The sequence below is a fragment of the Magnolia sinica genome, chromosome 10 (assembly GCF_029962835.1).
Source record: "Magnolia sinica isolate HGM2019 chromosome 10, MsV1, whole genome shotgun sequence".
In the NCBI taxonomy this organism is placed as follows: Eukaryota; Viridiplantae; Streptophyta; class Magnoliopsida; order Magnoliales; family Magnoliaceae; genus Magnolia; species Magnolia sinica.
Genome location: NC_080582.1, coordinates 21,225,322 through 21,244,492, shown reverse-complemented (window position 1 = coordinate 21,244,492; position 19,171 = coordinate 21,225,322). Strand labels below are relative to the sequence as shown.

Genomic DNA, 19,171 nt, shown 5'->3' with positions numbered 1-19,171 from the left:
CGTTTCGTGTGGGTTTTCAGTGGGGAAGATGACCCGATCTTTAATGGCGGATCGACGATTAACGTGCATGGGCACGATCTGATACATCTGGTCGGTCCAGATGGAACCCAGGATCAGCGTGGGGCCTACTTCTCGTGTCCCAAATGTCCATCTCCTCATATCCCACGAGAATCTCCAATTCTCGTGAGATGGAGCTCGAGTTTTCGTCTTCATTGGGTCTCGCCTCGCACCATCGACAGGGATGGAGCCACGTGTCCCCAGGAACGGCTAGGAGAGATCCCGTACCTCCTTCCCAGAGCGGAATGCCGCTCCTCTCCTTTTTCTTACACGGCCCTTGCCCGGCCATTTCTGGAACAGAGGGAGCACGCCTTTCTGTGGAAGTTGGATGGCTGAGATGGCGCCATCGGGCCGATCATGAACCGTCTGACCATTTCCAGATGGGTTCCATTCAACGGATTTTCGCCACATGTAATGAAATGGACGGTGGTTTCCCATCTTTCTCGTCCGTTTACAGCGGCCCACAAAGCTATACGGTTTTGTTAAGCCGGGCCCCTTGGAGAAAATGAACGGTCCAGATGGCTCGAAAAGTGGCTAGGGTGGGCCACTTAGAGGTCCAAAGATTCCTCTTTCAAAAAAGAAATGGAGGGAGAAATGCCGTTTTCTGATTTTTTTGAGAGAGAGTCGGTCAAAGGTCGTTTGACCGACCCCATGGTCCCAGCGCACGTCGCGTGCATGCACTCTTGATGTACGTGCACTGCGTGGGTCCCAATGGGACGTTAGTGCTCCCATCCATACCGTCCATTCGCTCTAGGGGACCCTTATAGGGGTCCCTACCGACTTCTGGGCTGATGGTAAGGCCCAGGTGGGCCGCTATACTCCCCTTTAGGCTATTATTGGCCCATATAACGCGACCCGACGGCCCAGTGGGTCTGATATTTATTTTCAACGGTTAATATCCCATACTGGTCGTGCTGAAGGTTTGATTGCCACTAGCGAGTCCTCAAACATTGGGGATGAGTGCGTCGTGGCAGTCTTTTATTAACATAAATGTTCTAATTAAAATGTTTAGGAAGTCTTACCCTCTACGTATTATGGGGTGCGTTCCGGCACCTGGAGGACTTGGATGGATGACTTTTATTCCAGTTGGAACCTTCGTCCTACACGAACCAAGTTCAAGTCAGCTTGACTCAAGTTAATGTGGGTCTATAAGGGTAACACCCGAGTACCAGAGGTACGGGGTGTTACAGTCTACCCCCCTAAAAAAAAAAATTCGTCCTCGAAATTACCTGAGATGTGCTATTAAACAGATGAGGGTATTTTTCCTTAACTTCTACTTCTCGCTCCCATGTTGCTTCTTCTTCCCCATGGTGTGACCAAAGTACCTTGACTAGAGGTATAGTCTTCGTCCGCAAGACCTGCTCCTTATGGTCCAAGATACGGACAGGTTCCTCGATGTAGGCGGCATCATCTGTCAGCTCGATCTGCTCCCAGCTAACGACGTGCGACTCATCAGGCGTATACTTTTTCAGCATAGATATGTGAAAGACATTGTGAATATTGGCCAATGCAGTGGGTAGTGCAAGGCGGTACGCCACGGTTCCCACTCGATCCAAAATCTCGAACGGGCCGATGAAACGTGGTGCCAGCTTCCCTTTCTGCCCGAATCTCATCAGTCCCTTCATGGGTGACACCTTCAAGAACACATGATCGCCAGCTGCAAACTCCAAGTTACGACGTCGATTGTCTGCATAACTCTTCTGTCTGCTCTGGGCGGTATGCAGACGCTTCCTGACTACGTCAATGACTTGAGTAGTAGCCTGAACCAGCTCTGGTCCCAACAAGCTTCTTTCCCCGATTTCTGCCCAACATTGTGGGGCTCGGCAAGGACGACCATAGAGAGCCTCATATGGTGCCATACCGATGCTGGTTTGGAAGCTGTTATTGTATGCGAATTCCGCTAGTGCCAAGTGGTCGTCCCAGTTGCCCTGAAAGTCTAGGACACACGCCCTTAGCATATCTTCTAAGATCTGATTCACCCTCTCAGTCTGGCCGTCTGTCTGGGGATGGAACGCTGTACTAAACTTGAGTTCCGTGCCCAATTCTTCCTGCAGTCTCTTCCAGAAGGTAGAAGTGAATCTGGAGTCTCGGTCCGATATAATCTCTCGCGGCACTCCATAGGATCGTACAACCTCCCGGATATATAATCTTGCCAAACTATCGGCGGAATCTGCCGTGCGAACTGGGAGGAATCTGGCGGCCTTCGTCAATCGATCAACAATGACCCAGATTGAGTCGTGTTTCCTCTGCGTCTTAGGGAGACCTGATATGAAGTCCATAGAAATGCTGTCCCATTTCCACTCGGCTAGGGGTAATGGCTGAAGGAGACCAGCAGGTTTGCGATGCTCGGCCTTGATTTTCTGGCATACCATGCATTTCGCCACAAAGTCGGCAATGTCCCTCTTCATATTGCTCCACCAGTATTGTCTTTTAACATCGTTATACATCTTAGTACTTCCTGGGTGGATAGCTAACTTGGAATGGTGGGCTTCTACCATTGCTTCCTTTCTTAGTTTAGCATTGTTTGGCACACACACTCGTCCCTGGTATCGAAGCCCGCCGTCATTACCGACCTTCCAGCCTGGCATCTCCTCATTCTTGCATCTCTCTTTCATCTTGACCAGCCATTCATCCTGGTCCTGAGCAGAAATCATGTGTCGGACCAGGGTCGGCTCTGCTGTTAATAGAGCCACATATGCATCCGGTTCGTCGAGGGTGAGCTGGATATCGAAGTCTTGTACGAATTCCATCATCTCCCACTCCTTGATCATCAGGGTGGCTACCAACTCGTGCTTCTTCTTCCGACTCAGAGCATCGGCCACGGAGTTTGCCTTGCCAGGGTGATATGAGATGTCAAAGTGGAAATCCTTAAGTGTTTCCATCCACCGACGCTGGCGCATATTCAGATCTTTCTGCGTGAATATGTACTTCAGGCTTCTGTGGTCGCAGAATAACTGGAAATCTTCTCCATATAGGTAATGCCTCCATATCTTTAAGGCAAATACCACTGCTGCCAATTCTAGGTCATGAGTCGGGTAGTTCTCTTCGTGCTTCTTCAATTGACGAGAGGCATAAGCGATCACTTTGTCGTTCTGCATCAGAACGCAACCAAGGCCCAATTTTGAGGCATCGCTATACACTACGAACCTCTCCCCTTCTTGTGGAAGAGTGAGCACTGGTGCAGACGTTAACCTCATCTTCAACTCCTGGAATGCCGCCTCGGTGTTTTCGTCCCAAACGAACCGAGCATTCTTCCTTGTTAGTTGAGTGAGCGGTCGTGCGATTCTGGAGAATTCCTTAATGAAACGTCGGTAGTACCCGGCCGTTCCTAGGAAACTCCGAACTTCGGTCACCGTAGTGGGCTGCTCCCACTTAGATACTGCTTCTACCTTTGCTGGATCGACCGCTATTCCCTCTGCTTTTACTACATGCCCCAAGAATTTCACTTCCTGCTCCCAAAACTCGCATTTAGACAATTTAGCGTACAGTTGGTTGTCTTTTAGCGTACTTAGGATCGTACGCAGATGCTCTTCATGCTCTTCTTGGCTTTTGGAGTAGACCAAAATATCGTCGATGAATACGATTACGAATCGGTCCAAATAAGGCATGAAAACTCGATTCATGAGGTCCATAAAAACTGCCGGAGCATTTGTGAGGCCAAAGGACATTACTAGGAACTCGTAATGCCCATAACGAGTCCTAAAGGCCATTTTCGGGATGTCCTCATCCCTGATCCTCAACTGGTGATATCCTGAACGCAGGTCTATCTTAGAGAAGTACTTGGCATCCTTCAACTGATCAAATAGGTCATCGATACGCGGTAGGGGATATTTGTTCTTCATTGTCACATTGTTCAGTTTCCTATAGTCTATACAGAGACGCATCGACCCGTCCTTCTTTTTGAGAACCGGTGCTCTCCAAGGAGAAATGCTGGGACGGATAAAGCCTTGAGTTAGCAGCTCATCAATCTGACTCCTCAACTCCTCCATCTCGCAAGGAGGCATGCGAAACGGATGGAGTGATATAGGAGCAGTCCCTGGCTTGAGGTCAATGCAGAAGTCTATCACTCTTCAAGGGGGTAGCCCTGGTATTTCTTGAAATACTTCGGAGAAATCTCGGACTACCGGTATCCATCTGATGGTGACTTCTATTGACTCAGCTTCCTCTAGAGCCTGCAGGCTCTCAAATTCTTGGCATCTACCCCTACCTTTCAAGGTGAAAGAGGCTTGCCCTAGGATGAATATAGTCACTATTTTATCATGACAATCCATGACCGCGTGCACCAACGTAAGCTAGTCCATCCCAAGAATGACATCGAAATGTCTAACAGACATGATAATTAGGTCTACAGCGACCTCGCGATTTGCAAGCGTGATGGGACATGCTCTACACACTTTATCAGTTTCCACAAACTTGCCCATAGGGGATGCTACAACTAAGGGAACATGCATCCTAGTAGTGTTTAATACTAGTTTAGATGCAATAGCAGAATCAATAAAGGATAGAGTTGCACCAGAATCGAAAAGAGTGAGTACAGGGGTACCGTTAATGTGTGTTGTGCCATGGATAGTCTGAAGAGGGTCCTGCTCGGCCTCGGTGGCGGCAACAGTTATACTCGTGCTGGGGAAGCCCTCTGTTGTACCGGGGGGCCCTGCCTCGGCTGCTGAGGCCTTAGTGCTGCTCTTGCTGCACCCTGGTTCTGTGGTGGTTGATTCCCCCGAGGTGGAATGCCTTGATCCCTCAACCTTCGAAAACAATTCGAGGTGTTGTGGTTGTTCTTCCCACAGTAACTGCAGCCTCCACCAGGAGGCAAAGGCGGTGCTCGCGCGGACAGTGGCCTGGGTTTCCCTGTAGGGAGAGGTGGGGCAGGAGGGGGCTATCTCAGTCGGAACGGGGCATCCCGAGTCGGTGGGCGGGAACGAACGGTGCGTTCAAAGTCTTTTTCCACCCGCATTGCTTTATCTACCAGTTCCGGGAGGTCCCCGAAATCCCATGTGCATAGACGGGATTGTATCCTGGGCTTCAGTCCTTCCTTAAACTTCTCCAGTTTGTACTCCTCATCCTCTAGGGCCTTTGGTATGTATCGTGATAGTTCATCGAACTTCGCCTCGTACTGGGCGACTGTCATATTTTCCTGTTCCAACTTCAGGAACTGTGCAATCTTGGCGCTCCGGCATGAACGTGGGAAATACTTCTCCAGGAACTTTGTCCTGAAGCCTGCCCAAGTCCATGCATAACCAGTTGGCACCCCTCTCTGTACGCTGCTCCACCAGTTCTCGGCTTCTCCCTCGAGCAGGTACACGGCTAAAGTGACCCTCTGAGAGTCAGTACACTCTAAAGGCCCCATCATCTTGGCGATTTTCGTCAGCCAGTGTTCAGCTTGGACGGGATCGGGTGCTCCCCCAAAAGTCGGCGGACGGAGTCGCATGAATCGTTCGAACACATCAGAACTTCTGGTATCCCTGTCCCTAGATGCTGCCCGAAGGGCCTCCATTACCAGTGCGTGCATATCCTGCTGCTGCCTGACAAATGTGTCTTGCTGCTGTTGCATAGTGGCAGCCATTTGTACAAAGGCTGCGAAAGCTGCCGTCTCTGTCACTGTCTCCGCTTGTGCGTCTACCGAGGGCGTCCTTCGCTCAAAGTATGGTGAGGGCAGTTCTGATGGAATGAATTGGGGGGAAGGAGAATCCCCCACTGCTTCTGACCCTATATCATTGTTTGCCATCCCAGGGGGAAGACCTGGTGTGTAGACCAGGCTCCGTTCTCTCTGGCGCTCTGTCGATGGTATAGGGTGGATGTCGATCGTGTGAGTCTGACGTGACCGTGTCACAGGCGGCATGGCTTCCTGCGAATTTAGAGTTTCGAGGTTCAGGAATGGAAGTGAAAAGGACGGTTCCTAACTAATATGAGACATTACAAGGGAAGAATTTTGCAGTTGTATGACGGGGAAGTTCATCCTTCAGTTAGTACCTTTGGTTTAGATTTTCCAAGGGAGCTAAGGTTTTTGTTTCTAGGTTTTGTTATTTTCCAGGGGATTCTAGGTGCTTTGCATGCCAAGTCTTTTCAAACTAGTCAGGATCTCAAATATTCATCATTACTAATGCTAAGGAAACTAAGTGTTCTTGTTTCTAGGTTCATTCACCCTAGCTATTCTTCTAAGGGAAGAGTTTCGAAGTTTTGCCTAGGTTAATTTCTTGAGGTACATGTGTTGTCCCCACAGCCAGGCTGTCTCAAACTCCGCTTTGATACCAACTTGTAACACCCTGGTTTTCAGATCCCGAGTATACGACTCGGATTCCAAGAACCCAGGAGTTAGCTGATGATCAACCAATAAATCAAAGTGCGATATAGCGAAAATGAGAATCATGTCATAAATATGGCTTCAAAATAGGAACAATATTCGGGCTCACCCAGCTGGGGGACACTTACAAAACCTCAAGTTTCCTTAAAACCCGAATGTGCTGAAATAGAATAGATGACTAAACTACTGATTCAGCCCGTAGTAGGCTGCCGCCTCCTGCTGCATCTCATCATATGGCTCCTCTTCGACGGCCTTCGCCTCCGGGCCTGCCTCGTCCTCAACGTTTCCCGTACCTGCATCCTCTGTATGGTTGAATATTGATGAATGAGTGGTCAGCTCAGTGTGATCTCCCCTCAAGATTACACATCGCCGCCCTAAATGAGGAATATCATAAGAGTACACAGATAATCCAAACATAGTATATGCAATCTTGTTTAATGCATGAATGCATGAATGTAATTATGGACCCGGGTAAATCATCTGGACGGTCGGTGCCCCAGGAAAACCTTCGGATGGACATTGGGGTTGTCACCCATGGATGTGATTGGTCGTCAGCGCAACACTCAGCGTAATCGCATGGGCATGAGGATCCTGGTCATCATCATAAATCGATCGGCCGGTCATTAGCGCAACACGCAGCGTAATCGTATGGGCATAATGATCCAAGCCGTCGTAGTATACTGTGCATGCATGTCTTGCCAGCCCATTATTAGTCCATTTTCAATCAGCCATTTTAAAATGAGCTCACGGTCACTACGGGGAGCGCAAGGCCCAGCGTAGGCCGACGGCTCGGGCATAGTGTCCCACTACCACCATCCCCGGCCCATGAGGCTACCGTCTTAGGGTGCGTGTAGTGCCCGCTGACATGTGGTCAATCAATTCAACATAAGGGGGCCACCACCAATGCTGACTGGGTATGAAATGTTGAAATCATCAAACGTAGCGTTTAAACAATGACGGCATGAATGATACAAGGACGAGTAAACAGTGGTATTTAGAAATGTTATAAAGTTTATCCAAGTCAATTAGGCGGATACCCACATGGATGGTATACCCCATGGTCAACACCCCAACCAAAACCTCCATGTCAGGGACCTACATAGATCACAGCTAGTCTAATTACACCCCAAGCACGGACTCTCTTTTGATAGGAGTTCCCATAGAGAGATTTTAGCAATATGTGTGTCATAGCAACATGCGTCACAATTTTGAAGGGAAATAAGGAACAATAACTGAAATCGCATGATGACTGGATTATTCACTTATACAGTTCAAATAAATAAATATTCTAAACAATAGTAAGCATGAGGACTTTCATGTTAAGCAAATAACTCACAATTCATCATTAGTATAGTTAACCATTTACACTACAAGAACTACTTATTTCTAGTTTAGATAGGGATGGAAAGCTTAAGGGGAGGAGATCACCACCAGACACGTTGTAGAATGCTCCTAGAGGCAAGGTTCCTTGAGAAGACGGTGAATTTCTACCACTCACGCAACTTCCTGCACAATTTTAATTCGTATTTAGACATGAGTCCCAATGTTTAATATATAAGGATGGGTGGAGGGCTGGGAGGCCTTAAACCGAGGTGGTCTCGGCTATACTCGAGGGAAAACGGGCTCACCCAACATGAGTCCCTATCATGATCAAACTGGGTCTAGTCAGGGCCCACTTGATCACTAGATCTGCCCATTCCCTTCTCAGACCCTTAGAGCGAGTTTGCCCACAGGATGGATGGCGTAGATAAATTTCATATGTCAAGGTGGGGTTCACAGAGTTGCCAACTGCAATGGGCCTACATAAAATATATGTATGTATCACCTACACGCATCTGGTGGATCCTACTTGCTTTATTGCATATTACATGCACAGAAGGCTTTCCGGCCCATGACAACAAGTGGGGCTCATTGAGATTGAAATCTTTGAGCACGGCCCACTGTTTTGGACAGTGGGGCCCACCAATGCGTATGTATGCATACACATACATTACTCCACATGTACACTTAACACGGTTCATGATCCAAACGTCCAGGTCTGGACGTCGGTCGATGGACGGCCTAGATTTAAAATACCGCCCACAGCTAAATAGCTGGTGCATACGTACACCAACCATCCATTTCTCAGATGGGTTCATCCAGCCCGGGTTTTATGCAGCGCCCCTGATGGACGGTTTAGGGAAAATCCCATAATCTAGGTGGGCCCCGTGTGCGGTCTACTACTGAGGCAGGGTGTGGCCCGCTTGCTGATGCAAGGTGCGGCCCAGCAGAAGCTCGGTGGAGCCTGACATCAGTCAGCCCACCCGAGATTGGTGAGGCCCATCTGCGTTTTTGGTGAGGCCCAAAGCCATCGCAGCCAGCAAACTTCAACGCAGAACAGTCCCACTGCCGCACGCTGCAGGGACTGTTCTAGGCGTCGGTTTTTCAGATTGAAAATGGTCCGATCCCACCGTTTCTTCAGCCCCAAACTGGGACTGTATGTATCATGGCTCGGCCCCAAACAGGGCCTGATGGAACCCCATCTGGAGTGCAACTCGGCAGCAGCTGAAAGAGCTGGTCTCAATTCACCATCATTGACGCGCCATGATTTCTCAGTTGGGAAGACAACCGTTGCTTGGTTTGTCTACAACACCAAACAGAGCTCCATGCTACTCGACTAGGCCCGTCATGCGGCCGACATTTAGGACTGTTGCCTGACTGGAAACCCAACCATTGTTTGGTCGGTTTTGATTCCAGAACAGGGCCGTTGTATGGTCTGTTGCACACATGTTTTCAGCTCCAAACAGGAGTCGATGAAGACTCGTTCCCCAGCTGAATCACAGCTATCTGGACGGACATTGTTTAGGCCTGGAGTCAGCTTGGAGTCAAGGCCATTGGTTGGCCTAGTTCCATCCCGAAATAGGGTCCCTAAACCGATCGAACTTGGCCTAATGCATAGCCTGCTGGAAGGCACGTTCCCTGCTCAAACTGAGCTTCAGCTGGGTCGGTTTTCTGCCTGGAGCAGGGCCATGGATTGGCTCAGTTCCAGTCTAGAACAGGGACCCAACAACAGAATCATAGCCATTGATTGGCCTGCCTCCTGAGCTAAAAAAAATTACACGGAAGTGAAATGCAGAGGGAAGATGTCTTTCCCCAAGGATGGCTGAATCCTTCCTACCTATGTCAGATTAGAGGATCGATCTCCCTTCTTTCCTCACTCACTCTCCCTTCCTTGCGGTGCCACTACGAGTCCATACTGACCCGACTCAGCCTAGTTTTCCCACGGCTGAGGCGGTGCAGGGTGCACCGAGTTCACCTGGTTGGTCCTTTCTTATCTCTCTCCTTCTCTCTTTTCTCCCACTCTCTTTCCCTTCTGCTTCGTGAAGCTACGATCCCAGCTGACCCGACTCGGTCCGACCTTACAGGGACTGAGTTGGAGCAGCGGGAACCGAGTCCACACCGTCGGCTGGCCACTCTCTCTACCCACACCCACCTCTCTAACTCTCTCCTCTCTTGTTGGTGCGGAACCCAAGGCTACAGGTCTCTTTATATAGAGGGAGAGGGAGGGCACCAATGGCTAGAAGTGCAGTGACTGTGCACGGCTGAGATCCAAAATCAGATATGCACGAGGTCCATCCGTCCGTTTGGATGAAGAGCTGAACTTGGGGCCCACCAGAAAAGCATTCTTTCAGATCTGGTGGGGCCCATCTCGCCGTTTCGTGTGGGTTTTCAGTGGGGAAGATGACCCGATCTTTAATGGCGGATCGACGATTAACGTGCATGGGCACGATCTGATACATCTGGTCGGTCCAGATGGAACCCAGGATCAGCGTGGGGCCTACTTCTCGTGTCCCAAATGTCCATCTCCTCATATCCCACGAGAATCTCCAATTCTCGTGAGATGGAGCTCGAGTTTTCGTCTTCATTGGGTCTCGCCTCGCACCATCGACAGGGATGGAGCCACGTGTCCCCAGGAACGGCTAGGAGAGATCCCGTACCTCCTTCCCAGAGCGGAATGCCGCTCCTCTCCTTTTTCTTACACGGCCCTTGCCCGGCCATTTCTGGAACAGAGGGAGCACGCCTTTCTGTGGAAGTTGGATGGCTGAGATGGCGCCATCGGGCCGATCATGAACCGTCTGACCATTTCCAGATGGGTTCCATTCAACGGATTTTCGCCACATGTAATGAAATGGACGGTGGTTTCCCATCTTTCTCGTCCGTTTACAGCGGCCCACAAAGCTATACGGTTTTGTTAAGCCGGGCCCCTTGGAGAAAATGAACGGTCCAGATGGCTCGAAAAGTGGCTAGGGTGGGCCACTTAGAGGTCCAAAGATTCCTCTTTCAAAAAAGAAATGGAGGGAGAAATGCCGTTTTCTGATTTTTTTGAGAGAGAGTCGGTCAAAGGTCGTTTGACCGACCCCATGGTCCCAGCGCACGTCGCGTGCATGCACTCTTGATGTACGTGCACTGCGTGGGTCCCAATGGGACGTTAGTGCTCCCATCCATACCGTCCATTCGCTCTAGGGGACCCTTATAGGGGTCCCTACCGACTTCTGGGCTGATGGTAAGGCCCAGGTGGGCCGCTATACTCCCCTTTAGGCTATTATTGGCCCATATAACGCGACCCGACGGCCCAGTGGGTCTGATATTTATTTTCAACGGTTAATATCCCATACTGGTCGTGCTGAAGGTTTGATTGCCACTAGCGAGTCCTCAAACATTGGGGATGAGTGCGTCGTGGCAGTCTTTTATTAACATAAATGTTCTAATTAAAATGTTTAGGAAGTCTTACCCTCTACGTATTATGGGGTGCGTTCCGGCACCTGGAGGACTTGGATGGATGACTTTTATTCCAGTTGGAACCTTCGTCCTACACGAACCAAGTTCAAGTCAGCTTGACTCAAGTTAATGTGGGTCTATAAGGGTAACACCCGAGTACCAGAGGTACGGGGTGTTACATATAGCCTCCATAGACATATCGTGGGTGGTTGGATTGGATACCCGAAATATTGTTACTAAGCATCGGGGCGCCATAAATGTCCTTGGGTGAAAATTCCTAAACCCGATGGTACCAGAGGATGACTCCAACGTCGAGATCGAGTGTATATATGAGCGCACGAGGGTCGAATACCAGGAGGCCATGTCTCCCACTGTCATGGTCGGTTGGAAAGGGGTGTGGCCTTACTCGCCCAAGGGTAGGGGGCAATACTAGGCTAAGTTTGACTAGGTCGTGAATGGGTCCCCTATCGTCATGCCAGATAGGTATTGGTAGACTATTGGCCAAGAGGATAGTGAGGTTTTTCACGCTCACTTGGACTATGTGGCTAGGAGAGCGGCAGTGCCACTTGGAGTGTACTAAACCCCGGTGATTATCCAAAATGAGAACTTTACTGATATATGATAGGATTGGCATGCTTGAGTTGCATCTCACATCGCATGGCCGTGTTATGGTCGATAACATTCTTATCTTGCACCGTATAGCCTTGGTACGACTGATTGCATTCATGTACTCATCAGCATGATTCCGCATTACTCTGACGTTGAATTCTGAGCACGCTTATATTGCGCACACACTTACACCACCCTCTAAGCTTTCTATAAGCTTATGCACGATTGATGCGTGCAGGTGACGCCAGGATGTAGCCGTAGCCTCGTCAGAGTTGGAGCATACAGTTAAGTTTCTGGAGTTTTGTTACTTTCGTTATATTATATTTCCCTTTCATAAGCACTGTATTTAAAAGTTTTTTATCATAGTGGATTTTGTGATGGTGTTCTTGTGGTTATTATTCGTGGGTTATGCTTATGGTTATACTCTTTATGAATTAAATTGATATTAGAAATCCTTATTGTAGGATCCCAGGATCAGAACCTGGTAAATGGGTGTCGGGACCTGAGAATGGGGTTCTACGGAGGCTGTCGGAGCCAGATTCGGCGATCGGGAATTTTGTGAGCTCGGTTTATGAGTTCGGGGCATGACATACATGGACTGTGGCACCTGTATCATACCACCAACCAGGAATTTTCTCTTAAACTAGGTTCACTTCTGTGACCATGGTTACGATATCATCGTCTACTGCATTAGCCTCTTTCTTAGACTTTTTTCGGTCCCTACAGACTTCGGCGAAATGCCCAGTTTTGCCGCAGGCATAGCAAGCTCCCTTAAGTTTACCATATTTCTTCTTTTAGATTTTCTTGAATTTCTCTTGATCTTTGTTAAGTTTAAAGGAATTAGCTTTCTCATAGAAATTATTTTGGGATGGTCGTTCTACTACGTTCACCTTGAATGAGGATGCACCATTAGCATCATCCTTCTTGTCTCGGTTACCGGATTCTTCTTCAATACGAAGATGCTTCTAGATTTGTTCCAGGGTGAATTCTTCGAATTTATACAATAGTTTCTTCCTGTAGTCTTTCCAACTCGGAGACAATTTTGCGATAATAGATCTGACTTGAAAGGATTCAGGAAGATCAATTTTTATGGCTTTTTTTTTTACAATAAGCTGCAGTTTTTGAATTTGGGCAAGCAGTGGTAGATTGTTTACCATTGTGAAGTCGAAATACCTGACAATTAGAAATTTCTGTGTACCTTCCTCTTTAGCCTTGTACTTGTAGGCCAGCGCGCTCCAAATTTCTTTCGATGATGTGGTCCCCATATATAAATCGTACAATTGATCAGAGAGAGCATTGAGGATATGGCCACGACATAGTAGTTCATCTTCTTGTCGTTTGATCCTAGCAGCATCCTGTTTTGGAGTGTCAGTGTCCTTTGCTTCAGGCAGAGGCTGGAGAGTTGGGTCCAGGATGTAAAAGATCTTCAGAGTGGTCAGCTGGAGTTTCAGCTTGTCCTGTCATCTAGTGAAATTTGAACCATCGAATTGGTCCAATCAGATCAGATCCTGGTTCATCAGTTTGACTGATGCAGCACTTTTGGTGTCCATGGAATCACGCATTAAGATTGTTAGAAATTGATGTTTGGATATACCGAAAAAATATAAAAAATAAATGTAAGAAAAATTATTTCACTAAGCTGAATCACGTATAGAATACGTTGTCCTTAAAGTGTGATTCGCCCCCTTATCAATTGTTGATGGGTTACAAGCGAATTGCTTCCAGGATAAGACAAGCCTGTTCTGAATTCAGCGTGCAGCAACCACGATGGGTCCACTATAGAACGATGTAACACAATTGATCTGTTCTGGCAGGATCAGATAGAGAGAAATGTTCACAGTATTCACTAAGGAGATTTGGATAGTTCTGATGGGAGAGATGGTGTGTTGAGATGATGAAATCGGACTAGAATGGTCTAGTTTATATAGGCATCAGGTATAACACCATTGTTGTGTGGTATTTAATGGTACAGAACGTTTGAAAAACATTTTTGGCCATTGACAATTAATCCCAGATGTTTCTGGTCGTCAGATCAAAAGATCTGACCGTTGGATCATCCTGGCTCGTCTGTTTTCGGACCGTCGTGGCTTTCAAGGTGGCTATCCATTTTTAGAAATGGCTGGACGTTTCGGATTTAAAATCCAACCGTTCTCAGTCACCTATAAAATGTAGGCTCATTTCAGATTTTCATATCCACCGCCCTAAGGCTCTGACCAGACCTATCACACCGCGATCGCACCATCTCGTGCTGGTTCGCGTAAGGTCACGAGGGAGCGACCACTCTGCGACATGATGCACACGTGCGAAGTGCGCCTCTAGCGCCACTACAACCACACTGCCTCACTGCCCACGCCCGTGCCCAAGCCCGAGTGCGTGCGCATGCGTGCAACCCGAGTATCACCTCCTCCAAAAACTCCAAGTAAGAATACTCTTCACAAGTTCTCATATAAACCACAAAACTTTTCTTTACATTTCCGATGTGGGACAAAGCACACACACTGCACTTTTGAATTCAAAATTTAAAAAAGTGTTTTGGCGGGAAATTCTTGAAAATTTGAAAATTTGAAATTTCTTTTTTTCAAAAAACCATTGATTTTCAACAGCATATGCAGTTAAACCTCTCTCCAACGGCTATTTTCCAACCTATATAAAACTCATTCAAATCACTCGCCCACTCCATCCACCTGACCAGTATTCCATGTCGCACTACGACTCGCACTCGTCTCGTACCAGTTCACGTAAGGTTGCAAAGGAGTGACCCATCTGCAACATGATGCGCACGTGCAAAGTCTGCCACTAGCACCTCTACAACCACACTACCTCACATACCCACACCCTTAAACTGAGACTGAGCCCGAGTAACAAAATCTTTTATTACAGATATATATATATATATATTATTTTAAAATATTTTTAATCAATATTTTTCATAACACTCCATCCCTGTCATGTGCCCAGTTGGTGCACAAGGGGCTCCATGGTTAGGCTGTCGGGCCCAATAAATTTCACCGTAAAAGGTAAGCGTGGCCAAAATAGTCCAAATCGATAGATCCTAGACAACCATTTTAAAAAAAAAAAATTCTTTGTTCTTTTTCCTTCTTATTAAAGTTGTTTATCCCTTTGCCACCATTTGAAGCTTTGTAATCTTTTAATCCAAAATATTTTTCTTGTCTACCATGAGTTTCAGTCGTGTGCCATCAGTAGCTAAGGTCCACTAAACAAACCATTTAGATGCACTCCCCACCAGCTTCTCATGTTAAGTATCCCATTAAAAGTTGTTCAGTTGAGCGAGGCATGGATTCTAAAAATAGGCAATTAGGCCACATCGCTCGTGATAGATTAAAAAGGCTTGTGCGTAAAGAATTCTTTACTCTCCGGACTTCTCAGACTTTAAGGTCTGCATATATTGTATTAAAGGTAAACATACTAGAACGAGAAAAAAATGGTGTCACTAGGAGCGTAAGAATCTTGGAAGTGATTCATACAAGCATCTGCAAACCATTCCCTACAATATCTTGGAATTGGCAGAAGTATTTTATCACTTTTATAGACGACTACTCTCGTTATGAGAATCTATATCTTATTAACGAGAAATCAAATGCTTTGGATATATTTAAGATATATAAGACTGAAGTCAAGAATTAAGTCGATAGAAAAGATCAACGTTGTCAGATCCGATCGTGGTGGTGAGTACTATAGAAGGTATGACGAATCTGAACATAACTCAGGGTCATTTTCTAGATACTTACAAGATTGTGGCATCGGCGCTCAGTATACCATGCCTAATACTCCGGAACAGAATAGTGTAACAGAAAGGTGTAATCGCACCCTAAAGGACATGGTGCAGTCTATAATTAGTAATTTAACGTTGTTAAAATATTTGTAGGGTGATGCATTAAAAATAGCTATGTATATCCTAAATAGAGTCCCTAATAAGGCTGTAATGAAAACTTCATATGAATCGTGGACAGGGTGAAAGTCTAGTTTATGATACTTTCATGTATGAGGTTGTCATGTATAAGGCAAACCATATAACCCGCATGAAAGAAAGCTTGGCCCCATAATGGTTAGTTGCTTCTTTATTTGATACCCAAAGAGATTTAAATGATCCGAAATTTTAGTGTCCATTATATTCCATGAGAGTCATTGAGACTGCGAATGCTAGGTTTATTAAAAATACTAAAGATAGTGGAAGCATGAACTTAAGAAATATTGTATTTGAGGAAGAGTGGATTATGATTCCCACCACAATCGTTCAAAGTAGCATGGTCGTCCATCCAACAGCGGACCTTGAGATCCCTATGAATGACCATGTATAGCCTCAAATACAATCCATTGATGAGGAAATAAAAAACTTAATTTAGAATAATGAGCATTAAGACATTCACATAAAAAGAGAAGATTTGTGATTCCAGACAAGTATATCATCTATTTGCAGGAGCATGAATTTGACAACATGGCTGAAAATAATCATGTATTTTTTTTACAAGTCGAACAAAGTGTGAATTTTTCTCATTGATTCGATGCCATAGATGATGAATTGAAATCTATAAGGAATAACAAAATCTGGGACATTTCTGAATTGCCTGAAGGGATTAGGCTGATTGGTTGCAAGTGAGAATTCAAAACCAAACGGGACGTTAAGGGCAATATCAAAGGTATAAAACCAAGCTAGTTGGAAAGGGTTTCAATCAGCCTGAGGGCATTGACTTTAAGGAAACTTTCTCACCCATGTCCAAGAATACTCATTTAGGATCACTATGGATTTAGCGGCTTATATGAATTTAGAGTTACATCAAATGAACGTGAAAACTGTGTTTCTCAATGGAGATCTAAGTGAGATCGTGTATATATTGCAACCAAAATGCTTCAAAGCCAAAGGCTCAGAACATCTGGTCTACAACCTCAAGAAGTTCATTTATGGGTTGAAACAGGCATCACGATAGTTGTACTTAAAGTTTCATGAAGTCGTTTCCTAATATGGTTTCATTAAAAACACTACTGATGAGTGTATATATGTGAACATCAGTGTGAGTAAGTTATTATTTTAGTCTTGTATACTCATTTTTCGAAAACCTTAGTGTTAACCTTCAAAGATAGCGTGCACACACACACACACATATGGGAAATGGTACTATGAGGTCGAGCACATGCACACTTAACATAAGGTCGAGTGGTGTCTTGACGTGAGCCATTGGATGATAAATTTTTAGAACATACAGTGGAGATGTCATTCTCAAAAGAAGGGCAAAACTAACTAAATCGGCATTATACAACATTGGCAGTGTGTTGTCATCACCAATTTTGTGAGGCCCTCCATGATATCCACACCATCTATCTATTTTGATAGATCATTTTAGGACATGAGCGCAAACCTGATGCAGATCCAAAGCTCAAGTGTACCACAACACAGAAAGTAGTAGGGACAATGATGCCCACCATTGAAACCTTTCCATGGCCCATCATGATGTCTATTATCCATCCAACCTTTCCGTAATGTCACACAAAATTGGATGAAGGGACCAAATAAATATCATCTTGATCCAAAACTTTTGTGGCCCCGAGAAGTTTTCAATGGTAGGCATTCAATCCCTACTACTTTTTGCGTTTTGGTCCACTTAAGCTTTGGATCTACTTAATTTTCTGTGCTAATGCCCAAAAATAATTTTACCAAATGGATGGAATGCGTGGATATAATACTTACATCATGGTGGGGCCCATAGAACTTGGTGACAACAACACACCACCAAGGTCGGTGGTGTGTGGCACACCAGCCATTCTGCTTCTGACGCAGAAGGAAGCAGATTAGATGCGGCCTCAGCCTAACTTAAGACAGTGCATCCCTTACCGCGGGGCCCAACTTGATCAACATATTGTATACCCACATAGTCCATCTATTTTGGAAGATAATTTTAAGTCATGATTTCAAAAATGAAGAAGATTTAATTCTCAAGTAGACCAGACTATCGGAAATAGTGGTGATTGAATACTCTACCATTAAAAACTTCCCATGGGCCACTGTAATGTTTACATCATGCTTATTTGCCATCTAACATGAAAGAAGTCCAAAAAAATAAATATCAGCTTCATCCAAAATTTAAGTGGCCCATTAATTGTCAATCACAACTTTTTCCTAAGGTTTGGTCCACCTAAGAATTGGATTTCCTTCAGGTTCTGAATCATATCCTAAAATGATCTATAAAAAATAGATGGGCGGCGTGGATATATATAAAATGCATACGTCAATGTGGGCCTACTATAAGGGCCGCACCTTCTTGGGTGAGGCCGGAGCCGCGCCTAATACATTCCCCATGCAGACAACTTGTCATCTGGATTAGGTGGGAAGGAATTTTTATCTACACAAACATAGGTGGGCCCATTATAATGTTTGTGAGAAATCCACTCCATTCATTCATTTTATCAGTTCATGTTAGGACGTGGGAAAAACAACGAGGTATATTTAGAACTCAAGTGGGCCACAAAAAAAAAGTGAGTAGGGAAATACCTACTATTGAAACCTTCCTAAGGTCTACCATTATTCTTATATGCATCCATACCGTTCAGTCGTTCAAAAGGTCATTTATACTGGGACGAAATGAAAATACAAAAATATTACCTCAATCCAAAACTTCTGTAACCCCACCAATGTTCAATAACATACTTCCAATCCTCATTGTTTCATGTTGTGCGGTCCACTTGAGTTTTGGATCTACCCCATTTTATGTCTCATGCCCTAACATGACATGGAAAAACGGATGGATGGTGTGGATTTCACAGAACATGCTGGTGGGCCCTAAGTAGCTTCCTATCACATTAAGCTTCTTCGAGAGGTTGTCATAGCTTCTTGTCACATTGCACATTTTTAATGTTTATCATCCAAGCTCAAGCGAACACATGACTCGACCTTATGTTAAGGTTGCATTCGCTCGACCTCATGGTACCATTTTCACACACACACACACACATACACACACACACACACACATATATATTGACCCTTACTCTTGCTCCGGTGGTAGACTCTTAGGAGTTTCAACACTTGGTCAAGGGTTCGAGTATCCATAGGTGGTGAAATTCCACTATGGCGTGAGTGTGTGTGTGTGTGTGTGTGTGTGTGTGTGTAAAGCATTTTAGCGAGAGAGAACCAAATCAAGCATAAAGGAAAGTCCAAATATACATATCAAAATATTTAAGTGGCTTCTTGAAGGCTTATACAAACCAAAGTCCAAAGTCTTTACAAATACATGAAAGTACAAATTCAATAAGGATGAAATCTATAATCTAGAGCCGCGAGATCATCTAGCTTCTCATGCTTCACATGAGCACCAACATGCTTGTCATCTATGTCTCTTGCACATTGAATATGGTTTGATAACGTCATTAACTATCTCAGTGAGGTATAACCCCCAAGATTTATAAAAACACCACGATAGTTAAGCATAGTTG

The 19,171-nt window shown here is 45.7% G+C and overlaps 1 pseudogene; it reads right to left on the bottom strand.

Moving 5' to 3' along the window:
• Positions 1 to 1,082: 1,082 nt before the first annotated feature.
• On the bottom strand, positions 1,083 to 10,545 carry LOC131217421 (uncharacterized; annotated as a pseudogene).
• Positions 10,546 to 19,171: the final 8,626 nt, after the last annotated feature.